Source organism: Odocoileus virginianus, chromosome 20, assembly GCF_023699985.2.
Source record: "Odocoileus virginianus isolate 20LAN1187 ecotype Illinois chromosome 20, Ovbor_1.2, whole genome shotgun sequence".
NCBI lineage: Eukaryota > Metazoa > Chordata > Mammalia > Artiodactyla > Cervidae > Odocoileus > Odocoileus virginianus.
The window spans coordinates 22,350,915-22,375,454 of NC_069693.1; the positions used below are offsets into that span (position 1 = coordinate 22,350,915).

The 24,540-nt window shown below is 37.2% G+C and overlaps 1 long non-coding RNA gene across 2 annotated transcripts in view; it reads right to left on the reverse strand.

The window, feature by feature from the left end:
• Positions 1 to 308: 308 nt before the first annotated feature.
• LOC139029889 (uncharacterized) overlaps positions 309 to 24,540 on the reverse strand; it is a 40,049-nt gene continuing 15,817 nt past the window's right edge. For both annotated transcript variants that reach the window (XR_011482169.1, XR_011482168.1), the window contains 4 exons: positions 19,292 to 19,419; positions 13,023 to 13,152; positions 9,841 to 10,025; positions 309 to 449 (listed from right to left, as the gene is read on the reverse strand). This is a non-coding gene — a long non-coding RNA (uncharacterized lncRNA). The remainder of the gene's footprint in view (positions 450 to 9,840; positions 10,026 to 13,022; positions 13,153 to 19,291; positions 19,420 to 24,540) is intronic.

Here is a 24,540-nt window from a genome sequence, read left to right on the forward strand (position 1 = left end):
TTTATTAGGTTTAATACTTTGTTATATTTGTTTGGCATTTCTATGTGAATAGTTAGTTTGCTACTTACTTATTTCCAATCCATACCTTTCACTTGTTTGCTTCTCATCTTTTGAACACATACATTTGAATTAAGAGACTCTGTAACTAATCACTCTCCACAAATAAAAGGACTTGGTTCCTTTTTTTTTTTCATGTTACTACTTTTAGTTTCTTAGTATTTTAGCTCCTCTTTTTTTGTATCCTCCAAAATACATATTATTTTTATTATTTTCTTATATAAGTAGAAATTATTTAGATTTACCTACATGTTGGTCATTTTGTTTTTTCAGCATTGCTTCTTCATGTCTTCACCTTGTTTCTGGCTTCAACTCCCTTCTTTCTGAAGAACATTCTTTAATTTTTTTTCCAGTGAAGGTATGTAAATGATAAACTCCAAGTTTTCATTTGTCTGAAAATGTCATTTAAAAAATCATCATTCTTGAATAAACATTTATATGAACACAGAATTTCAAATTTACAGTTTTTTTTTCCTGTAGCATTAAGCTCTTTATTTTCTGCGGCTACTATTGTGAAATCTGCTGTAGATATTAGTGATCTAATTTTCTAATAGCTTAAAATATTTCCTCTTAGTTTTTGGTATTCTGCAGTTTCACTATGGAGTATCTTGGAAAGAGTAAATAACACTAAGGTTTTATTATACTACCTGATGATTCATGCCTTACATCTGTACTGGAAAATTCTGAGTCATTATCTCTTTGATTATTATCTCTCTCCATTGGCTCTAATATTTTCCTAAAGAAGTTGGATTGACCACATGGGGAGTTTAATCCTGCTATGTATTAACACTATGTTTAATGACTGCTACTTGTTGTAGATAGTTTCTTTTGGTGTTATATATTACTGAATCAAGAACAAATGGCTTAAGGAGCCAAGATGGAGGAGGAATAGGACGGGGAGACCACCTTCTCCCCTACAAATTCATCGAAAGAACATTTGAACGCTGAGCAAACTTCACAAAACAACTTCTGACCTCTAGCAGAAGACATCAGGCGCCCAGAAAAGCAGCCCATGACCTTTGAAAGGAGGTAGGACAAAATATAAAAGATAAAAAGAGAGACAAAAGAGCTAGGGACAGAGACCCATCCCGGGAAGGGAGTCTTAATAGAGGAAGTTTCCAAACACCAGGAAACCCTCCCGCTGGCGGGTCTGGGGGAAGTTTTTGAATCTCGGAGGGCAACCTAACTGGGAGGAAAAATAAATAAAACCCACAGAGTACATGCCTAAAAGCAACTCCCAGCAGAAAAGTACCCCAGATGCCTGCATCCGCCACCAGCAAGTTGGGGGCCTAACGGAGAGGAGCAGGCTGCATTGCTTAGGGTAAGGACCAGGCCCAAATGCCCTGAGGGCAATCGGAGGGAGCTAACGTGAGATACCAACTTAAACTGTGGGATAGCAAGAGAGAAAGAGAAAATTAACCGGCCCGAACACACTGCCGGCAGTTCGCAGAACAAAGGGACTGAGCAATTCCACAAAAGAGCTAGCCAGCGGAGGACCGGCCCATCCCCCACCGGAGGCAGGAGGCAGGGGGGAGGGGAAAGGGACAAACTTGGCCCCAGAGACGGCACCCCTACCAAACTGCAAACAGGCCTCCAGTTTCTAACAAAAGACATCCTGAGATTCTGGATGGTCGACATCCGCCGGGAGGGTCGCAGCTAGAGGCCAGCTCCTGAGAACAGACACAAGCCGCAGGCACCCGACTGGCGCACGGGGAAACTGAGACTGGGATCACAGAGGGGAGAAAGTGCACTGCACCCGGGGAGAGTGTGCCCGTCAAGCTCCTGGCTGCCTGAGCTGCTCCGGCCAGGGAAGGCACAAAACGCAGGCCCAACCGAGGCCACGCTTTTGTGGAATACCCGAAAACTGGAACCGCACGCAATGCAGGGCCCGCTCCATATAGAGCAGCCAGGAGCCTGAGCAGTTGTAGACGGGGAAAGCACACACCGTGAGCGGGGGCAAACCCAGTGTGGCTGGAACACGGTGAGTGCTCCCCACACACAGCGATATCTGTCTGCAGCGCCCTTCCCTCCCCACAGCACGACTGAACAAGTGAACCTGAACAAGAGACCACCTCCGCCCGCCTGTGTCAGGGCGGAAATTAGACACTGAAGAGACCGGCAAGCAGAAGCCAAATAAACAAAGGGAACCGCTTCAGAAGTGACCGGTTTAAAATCCCTGTAGTTAACACCGACTACACCGGAAGGGGCCTATAGATATTGAGAAGTGCAAGCTGGAATGAGGAGCTATCTGAAACTGAACCAAACCTACACTGACTGCAACAGCTCCAGAGAAATTCCTAGATACATTTTTACTTTTTTTTCAATTAAAAAAAATATTTTTCTCTTTTATTTTTTTATTTTTTCTCTTTTATTTTCTTTCAAAATTCCCTATTACTCCCCCATTACTCCTTAACCTTCATTTTCATATATTTTTACTATTTTTTTTAATTAGGAAAAAAATTTTTTTTTCTTGTTTTATTTTTTTTTCTCTTATTTTCTTTTAAAGTCCTCTATTACTCCTCTATTACTCCTTAATTTTCATTTTCATTTCACTATAACCTTGCCAAAAAAAAAAAGAAGCCCTATTTTTAAACTGAACTTTATATATATTTCTAAAATTTTTGTTTCTGTTTTTAATATTGTATTTTTAAGAGTCTAACCTCTACTCTAGATTTTTAATCTTTGTTTTTCAGTTTTTGATATCAGTTTTGGACATTTAAGAATCCAATATTCAGTACCCATTTTTACTCAGGAGTGTGTTGACTACTCTCTCCCACTTTTGACTCTCTGTTTTCTACCTCAGATCACCTCTATTTCCTCCCTTCCCCTTCTCTTCCCAATCCAATTCTGTGAATCTCTGTGGGTGTCTGGGCTATGGAGAACACTTTGGGAATAGAGAACTGTGTAGATCTGTCTCTCTCCTCTTGAGTCCCCCTTTTTCTCCTCCTGCTCATCTCTATCTCCCTCCTCCCTCTCCTCCTCTTCATGTAATTCTGTGAACCTCTCTGGGTGTCCCTCACGGTGGAGAATCTTTTCACCATTAACCTAGACGTTTTATTATCAGTGCTGTAGAGTTGGAGAATTCTTGAGACTATTGGAAGAATAAAATTGAAATCCAGAGGCAGGAGACTTACGCCCAAAACCTGAGAACACCAGAAAACTCCTGACTACACGGAACATTAAGTAATAAGAGACCATCCAAAAGCCTCCATACCTACACTGAAACCAACCACCACCCAAGAGCCAATAAGCTCCAGAGCAAGACATACCACACAAATTCTCCAGCAACGCAGGAACATAGCCCTGAACGTCAACATACAGGCTGCCCAAGGTCACACCTAACACATAGACCCATCTCAAAACTCATTACTGGACACTCCATTGCACTCAAGAGAGAAGAAATCCAGTTCCATGCACAAGAACACTGATGCAAGCTTCCCTAACCAGGAAACCTTGACAAGCTAATCGTCCAACCCCACCCTCTAGGTGAAATCTCCACAATAAAAAGGAACCACAGACCACCAGAATACAGAAAGCCTACTCCAGACACAGCAATCTAAGCAAGATGAAAAGACAGAGAAATACCCAACAGGTAAAGGAACATGAAAAATGCCACCAAGTCAAACAAAAGAGGAGGAGATAGGGAATCTACCTGAAACAGAATTTAGAATAATAATAATAAAAATGATCCAAAATCTTGGAAACAAAATGGAGTTACAGATAAATAGCCTGGAGACAAAGATTGAGAAGATGCAAGAAATGTTTAACAAGGACCTAGAAGAAATAAAAAAGAGTCAATTAAAAATGAATAATGCAATAAATGAGATAAAAAACACTCTGGAGGTAACCACCAGTAGAATAACAGAGGCAGAAGACAGGATAAGTGAGGTAGAAGATAAAATGGTGGAAATAAATGAAGCAGAGAGGAAAAAAGAAAAAAGAATTAAAAGAAATGAGGACAACCTCAGGGACCTCTGGGACAATGTGAAATGCCCCAACATTCAAATCATAGGAGTCCCAGAAGAAGAAGACAAAAAGAAAGGCCATGAAAAAATACTCGAGGAGACAATAGCTGAAAACGTCCCTAAAATGGGGAAGGAAATAGTTACACAGGTCCAAGAAACCCAGAGAGTCCCAAACAGGATAAACCCAAGGTGAAACATCCCAAGACACATATTAATCAAATTAACAAAGATCAAACACAAAGAACAAATATTAAAAGCAGCAAGGGAGAAACAACAAATGACACACAAAGGGATTCCCATAAGGATAACAGCTGATCTATCAATAGAAACCCTTCAGGCCAGAAGAGAATGGCAGGACATACTTAAAGTAATGAAAGAGAATAACCTACAACCCAGATTACTGTACCCAGCAAGGATCTCATTCAGATATGAAGGAGAATTCAAAAGCTTTACAGACAAGCAAAAGCTCAGAGAATTCAGCACCACCACACCAGCTCTTCAACAAATGCTAAAGGATCTTCTCTAGACAGGAAACACAGAAAGGGTGTATAAACGTGAACCCAAAACAACAAAGTAAATGGCAACGGGACCATACCTATCAATAATTACCTTAAATGTAAATGGGTTGTATGCCCCAACCAAAAGACAAAGACTGGCTGAATGGATACAAAAACAAGACCCCTATATATGCTGTCTACAAGAGAACCACCTCAATACAAGGGACACATACAGACTAAAAGTGAAGGGCTGGAAAAAAATATTTCACACAAACGGAGACCAAAAGAAAGCAGGAGTTGCAATACTCACATCAGATAAAATAGACTTTAAAATAAAGGCTGTGAAAGGAGACAAAGAAGGACACTACATAATGATCAAAGAATCAATCCAAGAAGAAGATATAACAATTATAAATATATATGCACCCAACATAGGAGCACCGCAATATGTAAGGTAAACGCTAACGAGTGTGAAAGAGGAAATTAATAGTAACACAATAATAGTGGGAGACTTTAATACCCCACTCACAACTATGGATAGATCAACTAAACAGAAAATTAACAAGGAAACACAAACTTTAAAGGACACAATGGACCAGCTAGACCTAATTGATATCTATAGGACATTTCACCCCAAAACAATCAACTTCACCTTCTTCTCAAGTGTACACGGAACCTTCTCCAGAATAGATCACATCCTGGGCCATAAATCTAGCCTTGGTAAATTCAAAAAAATTGAAATCATTCCAGTCATCTTTTCTGACCACAGTGCAGTAAGATTAGATCTCAATTACAGGAAAAAAATTATTAAAAATTCAAACATATGGAGGCTAAACAACACGCTTCTGAATAACCAACAAATCATAGAAGAAATCAAAAAAGAAATCAAAATATGCATAGAAATGAATGAAAATGAAAACACAACAACCCAAAACCTATGGGACACTGTAAAAGCAGTGCTAAGGGGAAGATTTATAGCATTACAGGCCTACCTCAAGAAACAAGAAAAAAGTCAAATAAATAACCTAACTCTACACCTAAAGCAACTAGAGAAGGAAGAAATGAAGAACCCCAGGGTTAGTAGAAGGAAAGAAATCTTAAAAATTAGGGCAGAAATAAATGCAAAAGAAACTAAAGAGATCATAGCAAAAATTAACAAAGCTAAAAGCTTTTTTAAAAAAATAAACAAAATTGACAAACTGTTAGCAAGACTCACTAAGAAACAAAGGGAGAAGAACCAAATTAACAAAATTAGAAATGAAAATGGAGAGATCACAGCAGACAACACTGAAATACAAAGGATCATAAGAGACTACTACCAGCAGCTCTATGCCAATAAAATGGACAACTTGGAAGAAATGGTCAAATTCTTAGAAAAGTATAACTTTCCAAAACTGAACCAGAAAGAAATAGAAGATCTTAACAAACCCATCACAAGCAAGGAAATTGAAACTGTAATCAGAAATCTTCGAACAAACAAAAGCCCAGGACCAGATGGCTTCACAGCTGAATTCTACCAAAAATTTAGAGAAGAGCTAACACCTATCTTCCTCAAACTTCCAGAAAATTGCAGAAGAAGGTAAACTTCCCAACCCATTTTATGAGGCCACCATCACCCTAATTCCAAAATCAGACAAAGATGCCACAAAAAAAGAAAACTACAGGCCAATATCACTGATGAACATAGATGCAAAAATCCTTAACAAAATTCTAGCAAACAGAATCCAACAACATATTAAGAAAATCATACATCATGACCAAGTGGGCTTTATTCCAGGAATGCAAGGATTCTTTAATATCTGCAAATCAATCAATGTAATTAATACACCACATTAACAAATTGAAAGATAAAAACCATATGATTATCTCAATAGATGCAGAAAAAGCCTTTGACAAAATTCAACATCCATATATGATTAAAACTCTTCAGAAAGCAGGAATAGAAGGAACATATCTCAACATAATAAAAGCTATATATGACAAACCCACAGCAAGCATTACCCTCAATGGTGAAAAGTTGAAAGCATTTCCCCTGAAATCAGGAACAAGACAAGGGTGCCCACTCTCACCACTGCTATTCAACATAGTTTTGGAAGTGTTGGCCACAGCAATCAGGGCAGAAAAAGAAGTAAAAGGAATCCAGATAGGAAAAGAAATGAAACACTTGCTTGCAGATGACATGATCCTCTACATAGAAAACCCTAAAGACTCTACCAGAAAATTACTAGAGCTAATCAACAAATATAGTAAAGTTGCAGGATATAAAATTAACACATAGAAATCCCTTGCATTCCTATACACTAACAATGAGAAAACAGAAAGAGAAATTAAGGAAACAATACCATTCACCATTGCAACAAAAAGAATAAAATACTTAGGAGTATATCTACCTAAATAAACAAAAGACCTATACATAGAAAACTATAAAACGCTGATGAAAGAAATCAAAGAGGACACAAACAGATGGAGAAACATACTGTGTTCATGGATTGGAAGAATCAATATTGTCAAAATGGCTATACTACCCAAAGCAATCTATAGATTCAATGCAATCCCTATCAAGCTACCAATGGTCTTTTTCACAGAACTAGAACAAATAATTTCACAATTTGTATGGAAATACAAAAAACCTCGAATAGCCAAAGTAATCTTGAGAAAGAAGAATGGAACTGGAGGAATCAACCTGCCTGACTTCAGACTATACTACAAAGCCACAGTCATCAAGACAGTATGGTACTGGCACAAAAACAGAAATATAGATCAATGGAACAGAATAGAAAGCCCAGAGATAAATCCATGAACCTATGGACATCTTATCTTTGACAAAGGAGGTAAGGATATACAATGGAAAAAAGGCAACCTCTTTAACAAGTGGTGCTGGGAAAACTGGTCAACCACTTGTAAAAGAATGAAACTAGAACACTCTCTAACACCATACACAAAAATAAACTCAAAATGGATTAAAGATCTAAATGTAAGACCAGAAACTATAAAACTCCTAGAGGAGAACATAGGCAAAACGCTCTCTGACATGAATCACAGCAGGATCCTCTATGACCCACCTCCCAGAATATTGGAAATAAAAGCAAAAATAAACAAATGGGACCTAATGAAACTTAAAAGCTTTTGCACAGCAAAGGAAACTATAAGCAAGGTGAAAAGACAGCCCTCAGATTGGGAGAAAATAATAGCAAATGAAGCTACAGACAAAGGATTAATCTCAAAAATATACAAGCAACTCCTCCAGCTCAATTCCAGAAAAATAAATGACCCAATCAAAAAATGGGTCAAAGAACTAAACAGACATTTTTCCAAAGAAGACATACAGATGGCTAACAAACACATGAAAAGATGCTCAACATCACTCATTATCAGAGAAATGGCAAATCAAAACCACAATGAGGTACCATTACACGCCAGTCAGGATGGCTGCTAACCAAAAGCCTACAAGCAATAAATGCTGGAGAGGGTGTGGAGAAATGGGAACCCTCTTACACTGTTGGTGGGAATGCAAACTAGTACAGCCGCTATGGAGAAGACTGTGGAGATTTCTTAAAAAACTGGAAATAGAACTGCCATATGACCCAGCAATCCCACTCCTGGGCATACACACCAAGGAAACCAGATCTGAAAGAGACACGTGCACCCCAATGTTCATCGCAGCACTGTTTATCATAGCCAGGACATGGAAGCAACCTAGATGCCCATCAGCAGATGAATGGATAAGGAAGCTGTGGTACATATACACCATGGAATATTACTGAGCCATTAAAAAGAATTCATTTGAATCAGTTCTAATGAGATGGATGAAACTGGAGCCCATTATAAAGAGTGAAGTAAGCCAGAAAGATAAAGACCAATACAGTATACTAACACATATATATGGAATTTAGAAAGATGGTAACAATAACCCTAGATGCAAAAGAGAAAGAGACACAGATGTACAGAACATACTTTTGGATTCTGTGGGAACAGGCGAGGGTGGGATGTTTCAAGAGAACAGCATCAAAACATGTATATTATCTAGGGTGAAACAGATCACCAGCCCAGGTTGGATGCATGAGACAAGTGCTCGGACCTGGTGCACTGGGAAGACCCAGAGGGATCGGGTCGAGAGGGAGGTGGGAGGGGGGATCGGGATGTGGATCACATGTAAATCCATGGCTGATTCATGTCAATGTATGACAAAAACCACTACAATGTTGTGAAGTAATTAGGCTCCAACTAATAAAAAAAAAAAAAAAAAAAAAGAACAAATGGCTTTTATCTGTAAAATATACTTCCAAAGAGTTTTGTGTTAGTTTTCTCCAGGGGTTTTACTGTTCTGGGCACATTTTTCTATTAATTTCTGCCTTTGGGAATTAACAGACCATGCAGGTACTATTTATCATGTATTCCCAAATTCATACATGGCACATCATTGTTATTATTCTATATAAAAAAAATCTTAAAAAAAATTCAGTCCAAGACTGACAAGCTTCCTTTTCATTTCTCTGTGCAGTTGGTGTATTTTCCCCTTAATCTATCCTTTCAAAAATTATGTATCATTTAAGGATTTAAAGGTTCTAGCTTTTAAAGGACAAGGTGTGAAGCAAGCGGTGTTTAGTTCCAACTCCTTCGCTTAAGGTCTCATCTTCAGTCTACTCAAGGTTGTTAACTCAAGCTTCTAGATTTCCAAGACCAACAACTTCCACACCCCACCATATCCAACTTCTTGGGGCAACCACAACCTTAATTCACATGTTTATCACTCTGGTTATAAGTTTCTAGCTCATCTCTGAACCCTGAATATTTTTGTCATTTTTCTAAAAAGGAAGATATATATGCCAGAAGAAATACATTCAATTCTATTTAGCATTTCTAGATGATTATAGCAGGAGGATTTCTAGATAATTTAGTCTATCACATTGCCAGATTCAGAAGTCCCCTCAGCGTGTACTCTATTTTCTACTACTTCCAAACCCAAATTCTCTGCCCTGGTCAGGCTTTACTTCTTTCTAGTCCTTAATATTTATTTGGGTGTGCTAAGTCACTTTAGTCATTTCTGACTTTTTGTGACCCTTTGGACTGTAGCCTGCCAGGTTCCTCTGTCCAAGGGGTTCTCCAGGCAAGAAGACTGGAGTGGGTGGTCATACTCTCCTCCATGGGATCTTCGAGACCTAGGTATCACACCTGCATTTCTTATGTCTCCTACACTGGCAAGTTCTTTACCACTAGCACCAACTGGGAAGCCCAATATTTATTTAATACTTATTTAACATTTCTATGCTTTTGCTCATGCTATTTTACTGACCTGAATACTCACTCTCCCCATTGCTTACCCAGATTCCAGTCCATTTTAGAGTCAGCTCCTCCATGAAGTTTCTTTTTTCTCCAGTCATTATTGACTTCCCTCTCCTCCAAATTCTCCTAGAATTGTAGGTTGTTCTTAGTTCTGAGTCACATGTGATCTTCTATTATTTGCTTTGTTTCTTTTGTCTTGTTTTACACACTTAATTTCCAGACACTGAATTTGAAGAAACATGATGATGTTGTGGTTATTAAGGCACCAATGACCTAAGATATTTATTAAGTTATTGTTCTTTTCATATGTTAATTATAATTCATAACAATATAGCAAATCTGTAATTTGTGTAGACCTCTACTTTGACAATATAGAGATGATCTTTTTTGTTAAAAAATCAAAATAATTTTCTGTACTAAATCAACAGCAAATGTTGTCACACATTTCCAGTGAATAAAATTCTGCCATCAAATACCATTTGTGATTCTTTAGAGTAATTTTATTCTTTATGGTAATATTATATGCCTTTCAGAGGAAAGTCTACATTACTTTATAGGTGGAAATTACAGACCTTTCACCTTTAAACAATTGTGGAACCAGCAAAACATCTGAGAAAGAGAAAAGCTAAATAAAAATGATATATAAAGTTATGTTGTGATGTGACATCTTAGATGACTTATAAGTTGCTAGTTAACATTGTAGAGATCCCCTTTAAGATATTTTCATCCTTATAAAACTTAAAACCTGGAAATCACCATTCATTGCATTCATTTCATTGGAAGTTTCTTACTTTTTGTAAGATTTGTTATGGATGGTAATATACTTGATTGGTGAACTAATTTCATCCTCTAAAATGAGGATTCTTGAATTCAAAAAACAATTGTGTTGTCCCCATAGCACTAGAACATCCCCACTTTTGTGTAATCCACAGTGAGATTTGCAGTTGGACTCAGTCCTAGGGGATTAATCAGCTTTGGAACAGCCAGTGCTCATGCCAGATACAGACTGGCAGGAAGCTGATGAGGCAGCACAATGAATGATCTACCATAAAGGCCATGGGCAAGAGGTGGCCATTAGTCTAGAGCTCAGTAATGCACTCTTCAAGTACATTACTCACCAATCCATCAGGCAACCCAGTACAGGACCGAGAGATTCCAGCGCTTTTAAATCTGTAATGCAATGGCTGCCAGCCTGCTCTACATGCCCTAGGTTACAAGGGCACAGAAGTGTGGGAGGAAGGCAATTCATTTGGTGTCATAGCCAGTATTTTTTTTTTATTCTTTCTTCTGTGTGTACTTAAGAAATAGGCTTTCCATTATCCACAGATTAATAGTGGAGAGAATGCTCTGGTGTGTCTATTAGCATTAACTACTGACAGATACTTTTCCAGTGCCTAATCGGCAGAATTTTCATTAGCTAAAATGAGAAAAACCTGTATAGGAAAATATAGGTTATTTTTCATGCAAAATTACAGCTACATGAATTTTCTACTAAAATAGACTATCAAAACAAATCTAACTTGGTAAATAAATGTCACAGACATATAAATATGTCAAAACTTAGCTGTAAATCAAAAGTAGCATTTAAAAAAAATTCAGGCATCATTTATCATTTTTAAAGTCTGTCTATGCATATGCTATAATTATAATTGCAAGTGAAAATTCAGGCCAAAAAAAAAGTGATGTTTACTAATGATAAAATTTCCTCATTTGTAGCTAACAAAAATATGCAATTAAACAAACTACAATTAAAGACAAAGAGAGAGGTCATTGGTTTAACTTAATTATAGTAGCATTATTTGTCCTGATATTCCTACTTCTTTAGTGTTTCAATGTTTGTTTTCTTTCATGATGATAGTAGACGTGATTTAATTTTTGAATGCTCTTACTTAGTGATGTGAAAGGTTGGAAAATCTATGTTCCCACTTTTAAAAAATATTTATTTATTTTGACTGTCTTGAGTCTTACTTGCGGCACATGGGATCTTTGTGGTGGGTGTGGGTGCTCTAGTTGTGGTGGACGGGCTTAATTGCCCCGTAGCATGTGGGATCTTAGTTCCCTGACCAGGGATCAAATCCGCATCTCCCGCTTTGGAAGGTGGATTCTTAACCACTGGACCTCTAGGGAAGTTCTGATGTTCCCACTTTTTACAGTAGCTTGTAAGATCTTGAGGGTGTGAGAAGCACAGATCCAGAGCCTTCCCTGAGTGTAGCAGGGGAAAGGGAGAGGTGTTGTCGTAGGAGCAGTTGTGTCCTGATGACCATTTGTGGGGTCAACGTGGTGCTAATCTGATGGGAAAGGAGGAAGTTAGGAATTAAGAATTCTTGCTTGAGAAAGACACTGTTACAGAGAAGGTTTAAACATTGAATACGGTTGGTTAGAATCCCATTTGGGGGTTCACTACAACCCAAAAGTCTTATTCTTGTACGTATCCTTGGCATAGGCTTGGCAGATATGCAGATGAGATAATGGGGGCAGTTTTAGCAGTTGTTTATGGCCAGTATCTGTTCTGACTGGTTGATGTCCATGCAATAGATGTCAATGATTAAGATTTTTTAATATAGCCCCTGGTGTGTTGACATTCATTTAACTCAGCAGTCATTTTTTGAGCATACATCTAGGCACTAAATTAAAGAAACAAAAGTGCACATGGTTTCTAGCCCTGAATATAGTGGAGTATACATATACACAATACATTTAGGTTGAACCATACAATTTTGCTGACATTCAACCTTGACCTATAAAAATGATGATACAGTTCAGCATAATACAGTTAAGTGTTGCTATAAAGGTATGCAAAAAATGCTATGATAGCACCCATGAGTGACCAAGCCTATGGGGATGATGAGTTCATTGGAGATTTTTTTTTAATGGAGATAATATTTGAGTTGTATTAAAAATATAAACAAGAAAATTTCACTTAACAAAGGAAAGTGTCTATGAGGGAAATAGAACAGAGTAAGAAAAGGGATGGAGAAATGCAAAACATTTATGACTTGGGTTTAAAAAGTTGGTGTTTCCCCACAGTACATATCTGTAACAAGATTGGCAATTTTTTTTTTTCCTATGCTTTTGAATCTTTTATATCTTGAGTGGATTTTGGATATTTTTTCAATTTGCCAAGTACTAGGAAGGCTGTAATAGGTATCAATTTAGCAGTATCTTCCCCCATGAGCATTCATTTTATGATGAGGAGATAGAAGAAAGCAAATCAACGTACCAAGGAGTATAAGAGGTAGTGGTTGATGTCATGAGTATTACAGACAGCCTGGCTGTGGATTCCAGCGCCATTACTTACTCTTAGTGGGCCATGGATAGGTTATTTAACCTCTTTGCCTCATTTTCCTCATCTGTAAGATACATACAATAATATTATCTTCTACCTTCCATGACAGAACTTGTCTATTTCCTTTGTTAGAAGACAGAAGTGATTTTATGCTCCCAGTTTCTATCTGTAGAATATAAAACATAAAGAGATAAATTTTTTGGGACATCTTTCCCTTAAGTAAAATGTCCCCCTATTTTCAACAAAGTGGGACAAGTTAGAGCTCTCAAGTAGGAAAACTGCTCTTTGAAATTTCTGGGCTACTTCAACACTAGAAATATCGGCTCTTTCGATACCACATGCAGTTAAGTCAGTATTTATGATGAGTCCAGGGATTTTGTGCTGGGGGAAAAAGTGTCCTGCAACCAAACAACTAAATATTCTGGATAAAAGATTTACAACATCCTTTTAAATATATAGCCAAGCTCACAATAAAGTAAGAAACATCCTTAGAGGCAAAGAACTAAGCAGAAGCATGAATCCAGAGAGGTAAACATGCTAAAGCCAGCGGCTGCCCTGAGGGCATCTGCCAATCCCCAGTAACCCAGAGCTTTTTATTTGAGAAGTTGGAATGGAAACCCCAACGTAAATCAGGATTCTGGGAGATACACCTTCAGTGAAAGAGTGAACCAGACATTCTTCCCTGCAAAGGGGAAATAATAAAACTTCTGTTTTGCCTTGGTTATGGTTGGAAGGGATAAAAAGTCTCTCCTCTTAGTATTTTTAATAGAGTGACATATAATTTATAATTCAAACAGGGAATCTTCTGGGAGTGGAAGAAGGTATTACTGTATTAATAATTACATCAGGACAAAGGGCATTTTAATTGGGATTGTTTGGGGCAAACCAGAATGTATGAGCATCCTAATTATAACCACAGGTTAGTTGTCACATGAGTATTGGGATTGAAATCACACTGATTATATGGGTTGAAAAATAACCAAGCTGATTAATTCTTGGTTGATAATTCTTTCCAGGCACCCAGCAGGAAGAAATGTATATCCATTCTAGGAAAATGTATCCTCAACCCTGGCCTCATAGAATTTGCTCAAAATCCCAGTTTACATGATCCTGTGATGGAAAATAAAAAGAAAAATCACAAAACTCATGAGGAAACAAGATACTACAAGCAAGAGGCAATATAAATAACAGAGAGAAAGCTGATGAAAAAATACTGTATTTCAAATAATGGAATTGTATAATTCAGATTATAAAATAAGTACATTTAATATTTGTAAAGAAATAAAGGAGAGAATAGAAATATGAGCCAGATATAAGAGAATACAAAATATGACCAAAGACTAAAGAGAGTTGTTTATTTTTTTTTTTTGAGAGTTGTTTAAAATAATTAAAATTTAAAATGCAATGAACAAGTAAGCCATCAGATTTGACATAGATAAAAGGAGAATTAGTGAACTAGAAGATAAAACTAAAGAAATTAGCTAGAATAAAATATACCAAGACAGAGGTAGAAAATATGAAAAAAATTATGATATGTGGAGAATGAGGTTTAATAACCTATAATTCACAGTTTTAAGTGTGATAATAAATAAGGTAAGAAAGACATCTCTTTAACTGTCTTTAAGTTAAAGAGATAATTACTGAGAATTTTCCAGGAATGTTGGTCTACATGAATCTTTAGAATAAGAAAGCATAGTGATCCTGAGAAGAATAAATATAAAGAAATCTACATACACATTTTACCTCACCTGAGTGAATCTACAAAGCACCAAATATGAAAAGAGGGTCTTTAGAACAAACAAAGGGAATGACAATTTACCATGGAAGAAACAATACTGATATTTGACTTCCTAATTGCAATAATGGAAACTAGAAACCAAGGACACAATATATTTAAATTATTGAGAGAAAATAATTTGCAACCCAAAATTATATTCTGAGGAAATTATCTTTAAAGGATGAGGCTAAAATAAAGGCACTTCAGACAGAAACTGAGAGCTTATGAGCTGACTGTCACTGGAGAATTAATTATTCAGGGCTATACCTCACAGGAGGAGGGCGGGGGCTTCCCAGGCGGCACAGTAGTAAAGAATCTGCCTGCCAATGCAGGAGACACAGGAGATGTAGTTTCGATCCGTGGGTCAGGAAGATCCTCTGGAATAGGAAATGGCAGTCTGCTCTAGTATTCATGCCTGGAAAATTCCATGGACAGAGGAGCCTGGCAGGCTACAATCCACTGGGTCACAAAGAGTTGGATATAAGTGAGTGAGCACACATACACACATACCTCAAGAAGTTAAAAAAAAAGATCCTAGAAAGAAAGTATAAGGTGCAATAAGAAATAGCAAGCAAAAAAACTGAACAATCAAAAAAGGTATACATTAGATATGGGTATGTCTAAATCAACACTGCCTTATCAAATGATAAAATTAGGTTTCTACTTCAGGCAGTAGTGGAATAAATGATATCAAGCAAATCTTTTGGCTGAAAACAATTCTAAATTCTGGAAGACAGATAGAAAGGTAGAAAATAGCAGACAGACAGACTCATTTATAGACATAAATCTAAAAGTAAAAATTATCAAGTGAAAACTCATCAAATTGCATACTTAAGACATGCACATTTCACTGTATGTTAATTTTAGCTTAAAAAAAGAGCTGTAAAATATTAAATTCCAGCTGGTAGGCTTGCTTTTTGCCATGATATGAGTTACTAATTTGAAAGGAACTCCTGTGAATTCTAGGCTAAAGCAAATGAATAAAGATAGTAAGGATAATACAAGCTAGATTTCTCACTGTTGAAGAAGGGAGTTTCAATTATGGAAAGGTGGAAGACTAGAATTTAACATACGGCATTAAACACTATATATAAAAATAAACTCAAAATGGATTAAAGACTTACATGTAAGAGCTGAAACCATAAAACTCCTGAAACCATAAAACCATACTCACAGGCAGTATGTTCTTTGACACTGGTCTCAGCAATATTTTTTGTATGTCTCCTTGGTTAAAGGAAACAAAAATAAACAAAAACAACCCCCAGTCAAACTTAAGAACAATTGCAGAGTGAAGGAAACCATCAACAAAATGAAAAGGCAGCTTACCAAATGGAAAAAGACATTTATTTTCAAATGATATATCTGATTAGAGGTTAATGTCCAATGCATATAAAGTAGTCCTAAGACTCAGTGTGAAAAAATCTGATTAAATAAGGGGCAGAGGAAACAAATGAACATTTTTCTAAAGAAGACATAGAGATGTCCATGGTCAACAGATAAGATGATCAACATAGTTAATCATCAAGGAAATGTAAATCAAGACCTCACACCTGTTAGAACAACTATTATCAAAAAGAACAGAAATGACAAGTGTTGATGAGGATATGGAGAAAAAGGAACCTTTGTGCAATGTTGGTAGGAATGTAAATTGGCACAGCCACTGTGGAAAACAACATGGAGTTTCCCTAAAAAATTAAAAATATAACTCTTATGTGATCCAGCAATTCCCCTCCTGGGTATTTTATTTGGAGAAAGCAAAAACTCTAATTTAAAAAGATATAAGCAGCCAGTGTTCACTGTAGCACTGTTCACAAAAGCAAAGATACGGAAGCAACCTAGAAGTCCACTGACAGGTAAGGAAAATGCAGTACTTACTGCGAAGGGGTATCAGTCAGCCCTAAAAGGAATGAAACCTAGCCGTCTGACATAGCATGGATGGACCTGGAGGATACACACAAAGGGATATCAGTCAGCCATGAAAAGAATGAAACCTAGCCGTCTGACACAACATGGATGGACCTGGAGGATACACGCAAAGGGGTATCAGTCAGCCCTAAAAGGGATGAAACCTAGCCGTCTGACACAGCATGGATGGACCTGGAGGATACACGCAAAGGGATATCAGTCAGCCATGAAAAGAATGAAACCTAGCTGTCTGACACAGCATGGATGGACCTGGAGGATACACGCAGGGGATATCAGTCAGCCATAAAAAGAATGAAACCTAGCCAATTGACACAACATGGATGGACCTGGAAGTATTATGCTAGGTGAAATAAGTCAGACAGAGAAAGACAAATACTGTATGTTTTCACTTATACATGGAATCTACAAAACATAGCAAACAAACAAATAGAAGAGACCAACAGATACAGAGAACAAACTAGTGGTTGCCAGAGTAGGGGTTGGGTTGGGGGATGGGCAAAATAGGTGAAGGGGATTAAGAGGTACAAACTACTGGTTATAAAATAAAAAAGTCACAGGATGTAATGTATGGCATAGGAAACACTGTCAATAATATTACAACAACTTTTTATGGTATGTAATCTATAAAAATATTGATCATTATGTTGCACATTTGAAACTAATAAAATATTGTAAGTTAACTGAAGCAATATTGTATTTCAATTTTTTTTAAAAAGGATTTCATTTAAGATTAAATATGGTGTGCATAATGCATACACAGATAATGACACATAATAAACACTCAACATGCACTAAAAAAAGAGACAACTTACTAAAAAAATAGATTAGTATGATAACACTTCAGTATTCTTGCCTGGAGAATCCCCAAGGACAGAGGAGCCTGGTGGGCTACAGTCCACAGGGTCGCAAAGAGTCAAACATGACTGAGCGAATAAGAACAGCACATGATAACATGTATATTAAATAACTGTGTTGCATTCACCCTGGGGTGCAAAAGCCTCTAAGGCAGCAAACACAGAAATTACTTAAAATCCTGGTGTGTTAAGAAAGAGGATGGCTTTAATGTCTGGACCAGCACTGTCCAACACAAGTTTCTGCAATAATGGAAATGTTCTATACCACAGTGCTGGTCTAGACATTTGCACTGTCTAATACAGTAGCCACTAGATATATGGCTTTTGAGCACTTGAAATAAAAGACAGTACAACTGAGGAACTGAAATTTAAATTACATTTACTTTTAATTAATTGAAATTTAAATAGCCACATGTGGCTAAGGCCTATTGGTCAATACAGGTCTAGACAACACATCTTGTTATAAATATTGTAGTTTTTCAATTCCTTGCTTATATACTTGGCACATAACTCAAAAGGAGTTTAAAGCGTAATGCCATTGCTATAATAAATCTCTTACTATTTCTGTCTATTTACTTTTGCAAACAAGTTTTCTCAGGGCTTACAATTGCAAAACAAAAATACAAATAAACATTGATTCAGTTAGTCAGTAAAATTCATATATAGACACATGAACTAATTGGGGGGAAAATGTCCCTGGCACCTCATTAACAGATGGGTTTTGATAAAAATGTACTTTTTGGCTTAGTAACTATTAAAATTTGGGTAATATATTTGTTTTGATTAACTGTGTAGAAAAATAATTGTGATGCTAAAAAAATTTAATACAAAACAAATCTTAATGCCTAGAGCAGAGATTTCCAAACTTTCTCAGCTTACAGGGCCTTTAGCTTTGCAGTTGTTTTCTTCCTTATTCACCTAGGCTAGAAGAAAGATCTCAGCAATTTAATAGTTGTTGAGAAAATGAATAGTAATTCAGGTCATGCCCAACAGATGTCGCTGTTTTTCTCTCAAAAATTCGAAATACCCTGCAGCACACCTGTGAATTGACTGTAGTGCCAGGGGTGCCTCGGTGTATAGTTTGACATCCATGGATTTGGAATCTTTGGCATTTAAGAAACAAAGCAACTGGAAAATCAGCATAAAGGAGTATTTTATATTCGCAATGTTAGGAGTAGCTTTTAGGAGTGACTAATGGAAAACATAGATGACACCAAGAAAAAGTAGGTTTTAAGAATTCACAAAGACTTGGGAGCAGGCTAATAGTGAGTGGTATGATTAAACAGGCATCCAAAAATGTATTTTGAAGTTTAGATTAAGTATACCGTAGTAGAAATAGCATCACTGACTCAATGGACATGAGTTTGAGTAAACTCTGGGAGTTAGTGATGGACAGGGAAGCCTGGAGAGCTGCAGTCCATGGGGTTGCAAAGAGTCAGACACGACTGAGCAACTGAACTGAACTGAATAGAAATAGATGAATATATATATGAATATATATATGTATATATATATGAATATATATGTATATATATGAATATATATATGTATATATATATGAATATATATGTATATATATGTCAGTGCAATATAACAGGGAAAACATTTTTAATTGTTAGGTTTGCAAAAAGCTGCATTTAACTTACAAAATAAACCTCTCTCAGCTCACATCCCATCTTCCAACTCGAAAGCTGCTTGTGGTCACATACTGAGGTGATTATCTGAGGAGCTATTCCTTGTAGACTGAGTAGACCATGGTAAGAAAATTTCCACTCTGGGAAAGGTTTGAGAGAGAGAGAGAGAGAGAAGAAAAATACCGTGAACTGGGAAAGAGAAGTACAATGGATGGAAAACAATGTTAAGGAGAGTATAGAAGAAAGAGAAGGGGTTAAGGGTTAACAGGCATCCCTGGTGGCTCAGATGATAAAGAATCTGTCTGCCATGCAGGAGAACCAGGTTCAGTCCCTGGGTTGGGAAGATCCTCTGGCAAAGGGAATGGTCACCCACTCCAGTATTCTTACCTGAAGAACTCTATGGACAGAGGAGCCTGGTTGGCTATAGTCCATGGGTTAACAAAGAGTTGGACATGACTGAGCGACTAAACACATTTTCACTTTCACTAAAGGTTAGCATGTGTTTCTTTGAATCTACAAAATGAGGAGAGTTGTATTTTCCCTTTTATAAATATTCTCTCTGGCGTGTTCTATAAACAGTCCCTATCTACAGTTAAAGTCAGTAGTTAGTGGAAAAAGGAGTTCCTCAAGAATAATGGACATAGACATATAAAGTCATATCAAAATGAAATATCTCTAGTTAAACACACACATTTATTTTTAATAAAATATTAAGACACATTTTAAAATATTAAAACATTAAGACCACTGAAACCATAAATATTTTTTATAATAAACTTGGCAGAATTTGAAAGGAGTAGATGCCTTGATTTGCTTATTACTGCTCTGCATTATGAGAGATTGTTCCATGACAACCTAAGCAGGTTTCCACCAACAAGACTTAAGACAGCAGAAGTTCCCATCTTCAAATGGCCTATGTGGAAGTAATTTTTCCAATCATAATGTAAGATTTGAGAAACTCAGGGTTCTCTGAAATGACTTCCTTGTCCGAATGAACTTTTCCCCACTCTGTTTTCATTTTTAGAGAAATGTATACAATTAGCCCACCTTTCGGTTCCTCATCAGTACACAGGGGACAGTAACAGTGGTTTCACTGAGTTGTTGCAGAAGCAAAGATACCATCTGGGCGAGCCTCTGCAATGTCATAAAATGTAAACTATCAAAGTTATTATTCTTCCACTCTCTCTCTTGCTTTGGCTTAAATGAAACATTGTTTCTTCAGGTTCTTAATACAGGACTGGAGGTCTACCTTTGTAGATATTTAGAGATGAATTTATGGTATTGTGGATTATATGAGAATTTATAGAGATTAAACAATTTCAACTCTCTGCTATGTCCATCACTAGTTCATTTTATACGGTTCTGGGCATTTCCCAAGGTTAAATTCTAAATTTTTCATTTACACTACCTTTCTGAATGTTCTAGATGAATCTTGTGACTTCAGATATTATTAGTTTGGGCTATCATATATCCATCTACAAACACACTTCTTATCTTCTTTCTAATTCTCTATACAGCACTGTCCATAAAACACTTTAATTTAAATGCCACAAATCCTGAAACATATTGAAAATCAAATCCATCTCTCTCCAAGAGCTATCTTTATAAATTTTCCCATAATTATCAACAATCCCTTCAGTGTTGGGCTTCTCAGGGAGCTCAGTGGTAAAGAATTCACCTGCCAAATGCAGGAGACACAGGAGATGTGGGTGTGATCCCTGGGCTAGGGAGATCCCTCGGAGAAGGAAGTGGCAACCCATACCAGTATTCTCGCCTGGAGAATCTCATGAAAGAGGAGCCTGGCAGGCTACAGTCCATTGGGTTGCAAAGAGTCAGACACAACTGAGCAACTGAGCGAACTTCACCTTTGTATTTCCAGGCTCATAACATTGGTATCATCTTCATTTTAAATTTTTAGTTCTATTTTGACCTATAGTTACAAATTCTGCTACTTCTCCTTTGTAATAACTTTGAGATTCACTTTTCTGTCAACATCATAAATTCATCACACCCCTACTCCCCAATTTTGCTACTTCCCAGCTCTCAGACCTAAACTATCTCATGTGTGGATTACTATAACGGCCTAATAGGAATTCTCCTCATCATTCAACTTTTCCCATACCAACCAAACATTGAGAATATTTGTATGGTATTATTTATGCTTCATCCCACATATCCATGGTGGTTGCCTATTCCTTATTTTGTAAAATCATGATTAGCAAGCACATCACTCAAGGTTCTTCATCACTGGAATTATAATTTTGCATCTATTGAGATGATCATATGACTTTCATACTTCATTCTATTGAGTGCTGTATCACATTTACTGACTTGTGTATGTTGAAGCATCTTTTTATCCTGGAACTAAATCCCACTTGAACATGGTATATGATTATTTTATTGTGTTCTCGAATTCAGTTTGCTAGTATTTTGTTGAGGATTTCTGCATCTATGTTTACCAGGGACATTGGTCTGTAATTTTCTTTCTTATAGTGTCTGTTCCTAGCTTAGTAATGCTGGCTTCATAAAATGAGTTTGGAAATATTCCCTCTTCTCAATTTTTCTAAAGAGTTTGAGAAGGACTGCCATAAATTCTTTGAAATGTTTGATAGAATTCACCTGTGAAGCCATCTGGTGGTCCTGAGCTTTTCTTTTGGGGAAAAATTTTTGAAAATCAAGTCCATACCTCTCCAAGAGCTATCTTTACAAATTTTCCCATAATTATCAACAACCCCTTCAGTGTTGGGCTTCCCAGGGAGCTCAGTGGTAAAGAATTCACCTGCCAATGCAGGAGACACAGGAGATGTAGGTGCAATCCCTGGGTTGGGGAGATCCCTTGGAGGAGGAAATGGCAATTATTACTATCAATAATTAATTACTATTTATATTTATATAATGGTATTTATATTAATAATTACTAAAAATTATTACTATTAATAATTCAATTGCCTAAACCAGTCTGTTTAGATTTTCTATTTCATGTTTCAGACTTAAAAGGTTGCAAGTTTCTAGGAATTTATCCATTTCTTCTAGGTTATCCAGTTTATTGACATAGTGTTTTTCTTAGTTTCTTAATATAGCTTTTATTTTTGTGGCATCAGTTTAATGTCTTCACTTTCATTCCTGACTTTATTTATTTGAGGCTTCTCTCTTTTTTCTTAGTATAACTAAAAATTTGTCAATTTTGCTTATCTTTTCAAAATATCAGCTCTTATTTTTATTGATCTTTTCTATTGTTTTTCTCCTTTATTTCATTTATTTCTGCTCTGATATTTATTTCCTTCCTTTTGTTAACTTTGAGCTTAGTTTGGTTTTCTAAGGTATAAAATTAGGATGCTTCTTTTTTTGAGATACTTCTTTTTGTTTAATGTAGGTATTTATTGCTAAAAACCTGCTTTGTAGAACTGGTTTGCTGCATCCCATTAGTTTTGGTATGTTGCATTTCTGTTTCCATTTGTTGTTTTGTTGTTTTACTCCTATGTACAAAACTTATTCAGTTTTTTTTTTAATTTAATTTAATTTTTTTTTAAATTTTTTTATTTTATTTTTTTTTAATTTTTATTAGTTGGAGGCTAATTACTTTACATCATTACAGTAGTTTTTGTTATACATTGATATGAATTAGCCATGGATTTACATGTATTCCCCATCCCAGTCCCCCCTCCCACCTCCCTCTCCACCCGATCCCTCTGGGTCTTCCCAGTGCACCAGGTCCGAGCACTTGTCTCATGTACCCAACCTGGGCTGGTGATCTGTTTCACCCTAGATAATATACATGTTTCAATGCTGTTCTCCTGAAACATCCCACCCTCGCCTTCTCCCAGAGTCCACAAGTCTGTTTTTTCTCTCACTCAGCAAATGGAGTTCATTTGCCTTTCCTGGTGGACTGTGATAACTGACAGTCTTTCAACACACTTATTACCTTTAGGTTCCTTTATTAATTGAATAAGTCTTTGATATATTTCCTTTCTCTGTTTACATGCAAGTCATGGTTTTAACCTTACTGATATCACAGATGTCTGTTTCCTTTGTTTAGTGAGTGAAAGTCACTCAGTTGTGTCTGAATGTTTGTGACTCCATGTACTATATGCAGTCATGGAATTCTCCAGGCCAGAATACTGGAGTGGGTAGCTTTTCCCTTCTCCAGGGGATCTTATCAACCTTGGGATTGAACCCAGGTCTCCCACATCGTAGGTGGATTCTTTACCAGCTGAGCTACAAGGGAAGCCCAAGAATACTGGAGTGGGTAGCCTATCCGTTCTCCAGTGGATCTCCCCAACCAAAGAATCAAACTGGGGTCTCCTGCATCACAGGTGGATTCTTTACCAACTGAGCTTTGCTTAGTGTACAGAAAAAGGGAGGCCTGGCTGCTATCCTTGTAAGGTTGGACCATGGCTGACATCTGGGAAGTTGGATTTCATGAGGTTTCCCACCGCCCTGACGAGAGTGGCTCATGGTGCCTAAACAGTTTGTACAGACAATATGGTTTGTTTTGAATACCTCCTTTCCTTTTAGGAGTCTGAAATTTTGGTATGTTTCAGGCACAGGGTGCTTTCATGTTGTGGTTTAGTCACTAAGTCGGGTCTGACTCTTTTGTGACCCCATGGACTGTACGTAGCCCGTCAGGATGCTCTGTCCAAGGGATTTCCCAGGCAAGAATACTGGAGTGGGTTGTCATTTCCTTCTCCATATTTTCATTTGTTTTAAGGCATTTCTCTTTGATTTCTTCTTTGACTCACCGGTTGTTTAGAAGAGTCTTGTTTATTTCCACATATTTACAGATTTTCCAGCTTTCTTCCTGTTATTCATTCCTAGTTTCAGTTATTGTAGGCACAAAAGATACTTGGTATGATTTCAATCTTTTTAAATGTACTAATATTTGTTTTGTAACCTATTAATCTCCCTAAATTTGTTAAGATTTATTTTGTGGAGGAAACTGATGGCCAAGAGGGTGTCTCTTGGCCCTGAGCTGTGCTGACTTGGGGATGAGGTGTCATAGGTGGGCAGAAACTATTCCTGCCCTTTTCAGTGCATCCTGGGGCTTCCCTGGTGGCTCAAATGGTTAAGGCTCTGTCTGCAATGCAGGAGACCTGGGTTCTCTCTCTGTCAGGAAGACCCCCTGGAGAAGGGAATGGCAACTCACTCCAGTATTCTTGCCTGGAGAAATCTCTGGACAGCAGGAGCCTGGTGGGCTACAGTCCATGATGGTAGAGTTGGACAGGACTGAGTGACTTTCACTTTCTTTTCAGTGCATCTCTGTT